Source organism: Felis catus, chromosome A3 (genome assembly GCF_018350175.1).
Source record: "Felis catus isolate Fca126 chromosome A3, F.catus_Fca126_mat1.0, whole genome shotgun sequence".
Lineage (NCBI taxonomy): Eukaryota > Metazoa > Chordata > Mammalia > Carnivora > Felidae > Felis > Felis catus.
Genome location: NC_058370.1, coordinates 50700166 through 50710004, shown reverse-complemented (window position 1 = coordinate 50710004; position 9839 = coordinate 50700166). Strand labels below are relative to the sequence as shown.

General features: G+C 48.2%; 1 long non-coding RNA gene across 1 annotated transcript; it reads left to right on the top strand.

The window, feature by feature from the left end:
- Positions 1-3268: 3268 nt before the first annotated feature.
- On the top strand, positions 3269-9839 carry LOC123384398. The gene is made up of 2 exons (XR_006595436.1): positions 3269-6169; positions 6977-9839. It is a non-coding gene; the product is annotated as an uncharacterized LOC123384398 (long non-coding RNA).

The following is a 9839-nucleotide window of genomic DNA, read 5'->3' as shown; positions in this document are numbered from 1 at the left end:
AGCTGGCCTTCTTCTGGGCCAAGGGCAAACGAAGTAAGACACCTCCTTTCCAAGTGGCTCCCAACTCCTACTGTGTATGCCAAACTTTGGACCCCCTTAATGCCCATTGCCTTCACCTTGCTGCATTTCCTACCTTTTGTTTTCTCTCTGAGGAGCTATGGAGCTATCAGAAGCTCAGGGAGCTCAAACGGTATGCACCAAACTCCCACTCTGCTCCTGTGCTCAGTGAGAGCCCTCAGGCTCTGAACTAACAAAGGAAAGATGGCCTTTATTCCCTGGAAGATTGGTGACTGGCCTGCTCTGGTATGGAAGGGGAAAAGGAGCCAGCTTGCTTTACTATCCTGGATGACTGCGTTGTGTTCCTTGTGAGAAGCAGACGGTTTGCCCATGAGCAGTACGGACAAGGTGAGGGTCAGCCCAGGGGAAGCCCTTTCCAGGACCAGGGGATGATTTCCTTGTTCCACACTCCTGAGTAAGAGCCAGCAGAACTAAATACCTAGCTCAGAAGTGGGGCCTCGATCAACTGACAGAACGTGTGGGAGGGACAGACATAGCCAGAAATCTCTGTCTCCTAAAATCAGAATGCAGGGCACCCAGGTGTATTCCTTCAGAGGGCTCCCATTGCCTAACCCACAAGCACTGCTTATTCTGGCTACAGCCAGGCTGGTAGGAGACTGTGCTGGGTACTTATTCTCAAAATCCTCCACATCCCATATGTGAGGAAGCACTCTGGCAGTCTGGGTCTCAAGCTCCACCACTTACCGTTGTCTTCAAAAGTGGTGCTGCGTGGTGTTTATCAGAGCCAGTGCCTTTGAATGATGTCGTCCTCTTTCAGCTTCGGTGTCCAGAGTAGTCCTTGTGGTTATGCTCTAGGTATTGCAATGGGCCCCCCTCTCGTTTTGGTTTCAGAATTATGTGATCATCCCCAAACCTAGGGTGTATGAAGGTTCCCAGGCGGAATGCTTGTGCTCGTGGTTAGTCTCAGACAGAAGGTAGGGCAGTGGATGCTGCGTCAGGTGTGCTTACAGGGTGAGGGAAGATGGATATCTCTACTTCGATTTGACCAGGGGCCTTTTGAATGCAGAACTTTGACATCCACTGGTAGTCGTTCTTATCCCATTTCTGCTTTTCTCTCTTGACTTCACTTCACATAGCAAGACCATGGGGCGGCGACCCTGTAAACAAGAGAGTTGCAAGGATGCACGTGTAGGTTCCAGAACATTCCTGAGACTAGACCGGGCTCTCAGAGTCGGATATTGCTGAAGAGACCTATATGTTCTGTCCGTGAGCCCTCAGTTCAAAGCAGGCTACTGTATCATGGGAATGGGTAGCCACATGGACCCCTGATCCTGATGGAGGGACATAGCCTCAGGCAGAGGAAGAGACAGGATGTGCCTGTGCAGCCTGCTCCATGACTTGACCAGAGAACTCAAAGTCTTTGGAACGTCTCCTGCACCAGGCCTTGCTCTCATCACTCGATCCTCCCATGGAAGCACCTTCTTCATATCTCGGTGTCACTGGGGCCCTCTCTTGTGATACGATGGGCAGAGAAGCACACAAAAGGCCACAGTTTCCCTCTACTTCTTGAGGAGGAATGTGGGTCTCTTGTCCACAGGGCTCCGAGTGACTCCCTTTGCACAACACCTGTAGTCAAATCCCACAAAAGGTCTTCTGATTTGTGAGCAAGCCAGCTTGCCAATATATCGTGCTCGTCAGTTTGTTCTAAACGTTATTCCATTCTCATCCTTAATGAAGAACCCTTGCCCTAGGCCGATCCAATCTCATGATACTGCTGTTTAATATGTCAAGGTATGCCTCGGGCCCCATACGTTTCAGTCTTGCACAGTAATAGATCGGTCTTGCAAAAGTCCAGTGTGGACCAGCCCGTGCGTGGGTCGTATGTTAGAGGTGGAGGTAAAAGGGGCCGGCATATTTGTTTCAGGACTACACGTCCACATCCGGAGCGTCAGGGCAAGGTAAGGGGTCCAGCCGAGATCTGTTTGTGTGGAGGATGGGCCAGAGGTATTAGGCGCACGCTGGCCTCCATGCTGGGCCAAGGGGGGAAGGAAGTTTAACGTGTCCGGTCCACGTGGATCACATTCCCATTCGCTGGAAATGTTGCACACTTGGGTCCTGGCTGCAGCCATTCACTTTCCCATGCACATTCACGAGGCTTTGTGACTCGTTCTTTGTTCACCCTTATGAACCATGGAGCTGGCACTCACTCAGCAGGCACCAAGGGGTGGGCGTCGGCTACCCACCTGGTCCCCTGCTCGGTGACAGCCATGAGCGTCAGCTATCCCAAAGGAGGATAGCCCTCGTATCCCTGAGCTTGGTGATGGGCTGTTTGTAGCAAGAGGTGGGGAAGGGAGCAAACTTGCCTCATTGCTCTGCCTGATGGAGGGGCCTTCCTTCTGAAAAGCACAAAGTTCACACAAGAGCAGGAGGCTCCAGGAGCTGGTCAGCTCAGAAAGAGCCCTTGACACCAAGAGGGCGCCGATGCCCCTTGGCACTCTCTGGGGGCAACAATGGGGGCCACGTGGCGGCCACAGCCCTGTCACTCACTGCTCACTCCGTTCAAAGATGGGAAAAGGGAGAAAAGCAGACAAAGTCCAGGACTCTCTAGGTCCTTGTTCCACTGTTTTCAGTACATGGCACTTGCCGAACGCATAGGACCCTCATAGGGTTGGGAAATTTTTCTCAATGAAACCAGAAGTTCCTTGAAAAGTGCTTTCTCGACCGTCTTGTTTCACAGAGTTGAGTATATATGGCCCCTCACGCATAGACCCCGCATGGGTTTTCAAACAGGTTTTTCCGAAACTCAGTGAAACAAGATGTTAGGTGGGAGATCGTTTGTCCACAGTATTCTCTCACAGTGTCGAGTAAATGTCCCTTTGCACATCGATCCCCAACCAAGGTTTTCACACCCTTCTACCTTAGTGATAAAAGATGTCAGTAGCAAGATGTTTTCCGCAAAGTGCAGTTGGACGGAGCTGAGTTCTAAGACGGTTTCGGCAAGCGTCTTCACACTTTTTCGAACACTTCTAACTCAGTAAGGCGAGGTGTTATTGGAAAGACAGTTTCCCCACAGTGTTGTTTCACAGTTAGGTATATGACACTATTCGCCTAGGCCCCGCAGGCGTATTCAAACACTTGTAACTTAGTGAAACCAGATTTCAGGTGAAAGAAGGTTTTTTCCCACAGTGCCGTTTCGCAGAGTTAAGTGCTTGCCTCCTTCCTGGTAGGTCGTGGAAAAGAGTTGAAACCTTTTTTTTTTTTTTTTTTTTTTTTTTTTTTTGCTTGGGGAAATCAGATGTTAGGTGAAAAATTTCTAACTGAGTGAAACGAGATGTTAGTTGAGAGATGGTATGGCGATCGTGTTGTTTCACCGAGTTGAGTATCGAGCGCACACCCTGTAGGCGCTGCATTTGTTTTCAGAGTTCTCACTTAGTGAAACCTGATGGTGGAAAGTTTGTCACCACAGGGCTGTTTCACAGAAGTGCATATATGGCGCTTTCGACACAAGCCCCGCAGCGTTTGTCCGTTTTAAGTGAAAGGAGATGTTAGTTGCAAGATGGATTCCCCACACTGTTGCTTCACAGAGTTGAGTAAATGGCACTTACTAACATGTCGGCTCCGCATAGGCTTTCCAAGAGTTTTCAGTGAGTGAAATCAGATGTCGGTTGAGTGCCTCACCGCAGTGCCGGTGGACAGAGTGGTGTATACGGCACTTAAGGTGTTGGACCCCTGTGGGGTTTCAAACACACCAAACATAGTGAAACCTGCTGTGTGCTGGTGAAGTTTCAGCACGCTGTTGTTGCACAGAGTTGAGTACATGGCACTTTCGTCATTGGCCCCGCATAGGTTTTCAAACACTTGTAAGTTGGGAAACAAGTTGTCAGTTGAAGGATGGTTTCCCCACAGTATCCTTTGCCAGAGTTGAGCAAACGGCACTATCCTCCTAGGCCCCGCATACACTGGACCCAAACCTTTCTAACTTAGTGAAACCAGATTTGGGGTGATGGTTTCCCCACAGTGTCGTTTCACAGAGTTGAGGGTATGGCACTTTCCGTGTAGGTCTTGCGAAGGATTTCAAAGCACTTTGCCTTTGTGACACCAGATGTTAGGTGAAAGGCGCTTTCTCCACATTGTTTCTCTCAGATTTAAGTATACAGCCCTTACCGTGTAGGTCCCGCATAGGTTTGGAAAGAGTGCCCACTCAGTGAAACCCGGTGTTAGTTGAACGTTGGTTCGCCCCCGGTATTCTCTCACGCCCTCGAGTATCTGTCACTTTCCTCATCGTTCCCCGCATAGGTTTTGAAACAAACACTTCTCACTTAGTGAGACGAGACTTTAGTTGAGAGAACGTCTCTCCACAATATTTTCACACAGGATGGAGTGTATGTCACAGTCACCATTTCCCCCCGCAAATGTTATCACAAACTTCGAACTTCGTGTTTGAAAAACCCATGCGGGGGCCTATGCGGATAGGGCCATATGCTGAACGCTGTGAAACAACACTGTGGGGAAGGCATCTTCAGATATCATCTGGTTTCGCTGTTAGAAGGGTCTATAAACCCATGGGGGTCCGCCACGAAAGCGCCGTAAGCTCAAGACTGTGAAACAACAGTGTCCCGACACCGTCTTTCAACTACCATCTGGCTTCGGTACGCTAAAAGTGTTTGAACGATATGCGGGGCCTATTGGGATACTACCATACAGTCAACTCCGTGAGGCAACAGTGTGGTGACACAACCTTTCAACTTACGTCTGGGTTCAGTAAGTGATTAAAACCTATAGGGTGCCTACAAGGGAGGCGCCATCTGCTCTCCTCTGTGAGGCAACACTGTGGGGAACTAACAGTTCGACTAAACGTTCAACTAACGTTCAACGAACGCCTCGTTTCCTTAAGTTAGAAATGTTTGGAAAACTTGCGGGGCCTTTGCCGAAAGTGCCTTATAGTCCCTCAAACGGCACCATGCGGAAACCATCATCTTTCAACTGACGTGTCGTATCGCCAAGTTAGACATGGTTGAATACCCATGTGGGGAACGATGTGGAAAGTGACATATACTCGACACGGTGGGAGAATAGTGTGGACGAACCATCTTTCAACTAACATCTTGTTTCCCTGAGTTGGACGTGTTTGCAAACCTAAGGGGGCCTAGGAGGGAAGTGCCATATACTGCGATCTGTGGGGGAAACCATCTTTCAACTGACACCTTGGCTCGCTATGTTAGAAGTGTTTGAAAAACCCGTGCGACACCTACAAGGAAAGTGCCCTAGAAGCAACACTGTGAAACAACACTGTGTAGGAATCTTTGAACTCATATCATGTTTCACTGTTACAAGTGGAGAAATCCTGGGTCTGTTAGTATAAAGAACGCGCCGTTGACTTAACTTTGTGAAACATCATTGTAGGGAAACTAACTTTCAAAAACCACTGGTTCAACTAAGTTGGAAGTGTTGGAAAACCCATGAGGGGCCTACACGGAAAGTGCCAGATACTCAACTCTGTCACACATCACTGTGCTGAAACCGTTGTGAAACAAACGTCTCGTTTCACAAGTGTAGAAGTGTTCGAAAACCTCTGTGGGGCTCATGAGTAAAGTGCCATTATCCTCCGTCAAACAGCACGTAGGGGGAAAGGTCTGCCCACGAACATCACGTTTCACTAAGTGACACGTCTTTGAAAACCTATGTGGAGCTTACGCGGAAGGCGCCGTATGCTCAAATCTGTCCAGGAGCACTACGGGGAAGCCATCCGGCTCCTTCCATCTCCCTCCGCTAAGAATTAGTGGAAATAATGTGTTGCCTAGGAGGATAGTGCCGTACACTCCACTCTGTGAAACAACACTGTGGGGAAAGCTTCTTTCAAAGAAACTACCACCCGCTGTCCCCAAGTTAGACGTGCTCGAAAACTCTCCCGCAACCTGTGCGGAAAGTGCCGTATACTCGGCACCGTGAAACACTGTGGGGAAACTATTTCTCAAGTAACATTTCGTTTCACTAAGTTAGAAGCGCTTGAAGACCTATGCGGCACCTGTGGGGAAAGTGCCATACACTCAACCCGGTCAAGCAGCACTTTGGGGAACCAACCTATCTTTCACCTAACATCTCGTTTCACCTGAGTGAGAACTGTCTGAAAAACCTATGCGGGCCCTACAGGGTAAGTGTCTTATACTCAATTCTGTGAAACAACACTGTGTGGAAACCATCTTTCAACTAACACGTCATTTCACTAGGGTAGAAGTGTTTGAAAACCTAGGCGGGACCTAGGCGGAAAGCACCATATACTGTAATCTGGGAACTACACTATAGGGAAACCCGTCTTTCAGCTAACATCTTGTTTCGCTAAGGGAGAAGGGTTGGAAAACTTGTGCGCGGCCTATGCCGAAAGGGACATATAGTCAACTTTGTGAAACAAACAAACAAACAAACAAAACACAACAACACCGTGGAGACGCAGCGTCTTTCAACTCACATCTGGTTTCACAAAGTAAGTTAAGATAGTTTGAAAACTTATGAATCACTCACAGGGAAAGGGCCACACACTCAACTCTGTGAAACAACACTGTGGGGAAAACATCTTTCACCTAATATCTGGTCTCACTAAGTGAAAAGTGTTTTTGACTACACATGCGGGGCCTAGCGGACAGTGCCATAGACTCGACTCTGTGAAACAACACTGGGGTGAAAGAATCTTGCAACAAACATCTGGTTTCTCTAGGTTCGGTGTGTTTGAAACCCCTTACGGGGCCATCACGTAAAGTGCCATACACTCCGCTCTGAAATAACAGCGTGGTAAAACATCCTTTCAACTAACATCTGAGTTCACTGAGAACTGCTTGGAAACCGATGCGTGTGGGGAGGGGGCTACACGGCAAGTGCCATATACGCAACTCTAAGAAGCAACATTGGGGGGTGGTGGGGGTGGGGGGAACCATCTTGCAAGTAAACGTCTCGTTTTCACTAGGTCACTAGGGTCTGAAAGACTAGGCGGGGCCGATGCCGATAGCGCCACACACCCAGTTCTATCACGCTGCGCTGTGCGGAAACCATCTTTCAACTCAATGTTGCATCACGGAGTTCGAAATGTTGGACAACCCATGCACGGAACGATGTGGAAAGGGACACATACACGACACTGTGAGAGACTCCTGTGGACAAACCATCTTTCCGCTAACATCTCGTTTCACCAAGTTAGAAGTGTTTGAAAGCCTATGCAGGGCCTATTCCGAAAGTGTCATGCTCTTTGAAACCACTCTTGGACACAACACCGCGGCGACACAATCTTTCAACTAACATCTGGTTTCGCTAATTAGGTGAGTACCGCTTGAAACCTATGCGGGGACTACAGGGTAAGTGCCGTATACTCAACGCGGAGAAACAACACTGAGGGGAAACCATCTTTCAACTAACATCCCCTTTCACTGTGACAAGGGTTTGAGACAATAAGCGCGGCCTACGCCCAACGTGCCACACACTCAACTCTCAAACTGCACTTTGCGGAGACCAGCTTTCAACTAACATCTTGTATCGCTGAGTGAGAATTGTTAAAAACCTATGCAGGGAACGATGAGGAAAAGGGCATACGGCCGAGACTGGCAGACATTACCGTGGACAAAACCGTCTTTCAAAGAGCCTCTTGTTTCACTAAGATAGAAGCGTCTGAAAGCCCACGCAAGGGAAGTATGAGGACTGTGCCGTAAAACAACAGTGTTGCCGAACCATCGTTCCGCTTACAGCGTGTTTCACGAAGTGAGAAGTGTTGGAAATCTATCGGGAGTCTAAGCGGAAAGTGCAAGTGCCGTCTACGCGACCGTGCGAAAACACTGTGGGGAAGCCATCCTTCAACGACTATCTTGTTTCATTACCTTGGCAGTTGTTGGACAACCCTGCACAGCCTATGAGGAAAGTTACATGTACTCAACGGTGTCAAGTAGCGCTTTGGGGAACCTATCTTTCAACGACCATCTCGTTTCCCTAAGGTAGAAGTGTTTGAAATCCCTGGCGGGGACTATGCGGATAGCGCCATATCCTCTACTCTGTGAAACACTGTGGGGATACCGTCTTGCAAGGAAGATCTCTTGTCACAAAGTTAGGCGTGGTGGTAACCATATACGGGGCCTGGGCAGAGTGTCATATACTGAACTCCGTGAAACAACATTGTAGGGAAACCATCTTTCAACTGACATGTCCTTTCACTAAGTTAGAGTTGTTTGAAGAGCAATGCGGGGGCTAGGCAGAGAGCGTCGTATGCTGGATTCTGTGAAACAACACTGTGGGGAAACGCTCTTTCCACTAACTATCTCGTTTCACTAAGTTAGAATTGTTTCAGAAACAATGCCGGACGTGCCATAGCCTCAACTGTGCCAACCAGCACTTCGCCAAGCACTCGTGTTTTGAAACTCTCATCTTGGTTTCGCCAGGTGAGAACTGTTTGCAAACCTATTCGGGGCCTAGGCCAAAAGAGCCATATGCTCAGCCGCATCGACCGGCACTTTGCAAAAACAATCTGTCAGCTAACATCTTTTTTCCCTAAGTTAGAAGTATCTGAAAACATATGCGGGGAAGGCTGCAGAAAGTGACATATACACGACTCTGTGAGAGAATACTGTGGACAAAAGCACCTTTCAACTACCATCTTGTTTCACTAAGAAGGATTTGAAAACCTATGCGGGAACTATGCGGAAAGGTCCATATACTCAACTATGTGCGAAAACTGTGGACAAAACATCTCTCAGCTAACATCTGGCTTCAAGTTAAAATAGTTTGACAACCTATGGATCACCTACAAGGAAAGAGCTGTATGCTCAACTCTGGAAACATCACTTGAGTAGGAACCAATGTGTCATCTAAGAACTGATTTCACTAAATTAGAAAAGTCTGACTACACGTGCAGGGCCTAGGCACATAGTGCGATATTCTCCACTCTGTGAAACAGCACTGTTTTGAAACACTCCTTTTCAACGCTCATCTGATTTCACTAAGTGAGACAGACCTCTTTGGAAACCCTTTCGGGGCCTAGGCCAAAAGTGACCTATACTCCACTCTGTGAAAGAACACTGTGGTGAAACCGTCTTTCAACTCAGATCTGGTTTCACCGAGTGAGACAGACTTCTTTGAAAACGTAGGCGGGGCCTACAGAGTAAGCGCCACATACTCAAGTTTGTGCAAAAGCACCGTGGGGAGGCCATCTTTCAACTGCCACCTCGTTTCACCAAGTTAGAAGGGTTTCAAAAACTATGCAAAGCCTGTGACGGAACTGCCATATACTCAGCTCTGGCAAACGGCACTTGGCGGAAACCGTCGTTCAAGCAACATTTCGTATCACTGCGTTCGAAGTGTTTGAAAACCTATACGGGGAACGATGTGGAAAGTGGCATGCATTCGACACTGAGAGAACACTGTGGACAAACCGTCTTTCAACTAACATCTTGTTTCACTAGATAGAAGCGTATTAAAACCGAGGCGGGGACTATGTGGCCAGGGCCAGGTAATCAACTCTGCGAAAAAAAACAGCACGGAGAAACAGCTTTCAACTAACTATCAAGTTTCACAAAGAAGACTCTGAAAAGCTATGCATGAACTACTGTGGAAAGTGCCATGGACGCAACTCTGGAAACATCACGGTGGGGAAAGCATGTTTCCCCTAGAATCTGCTTTCACGAAGTTAGAAACGCTTGAATACACATTCAGGACCAAGGCGGCTGGCGCCATGTACTCCACTCTGGGAGACAACACTGTGGTGAAACTCTCTTTCAACTAACTCCTGATTTCACCTTAGTGAGAACGGCTTGAAAAAAATCTACGCGGGGCCTGCAACGTAAGTGCCA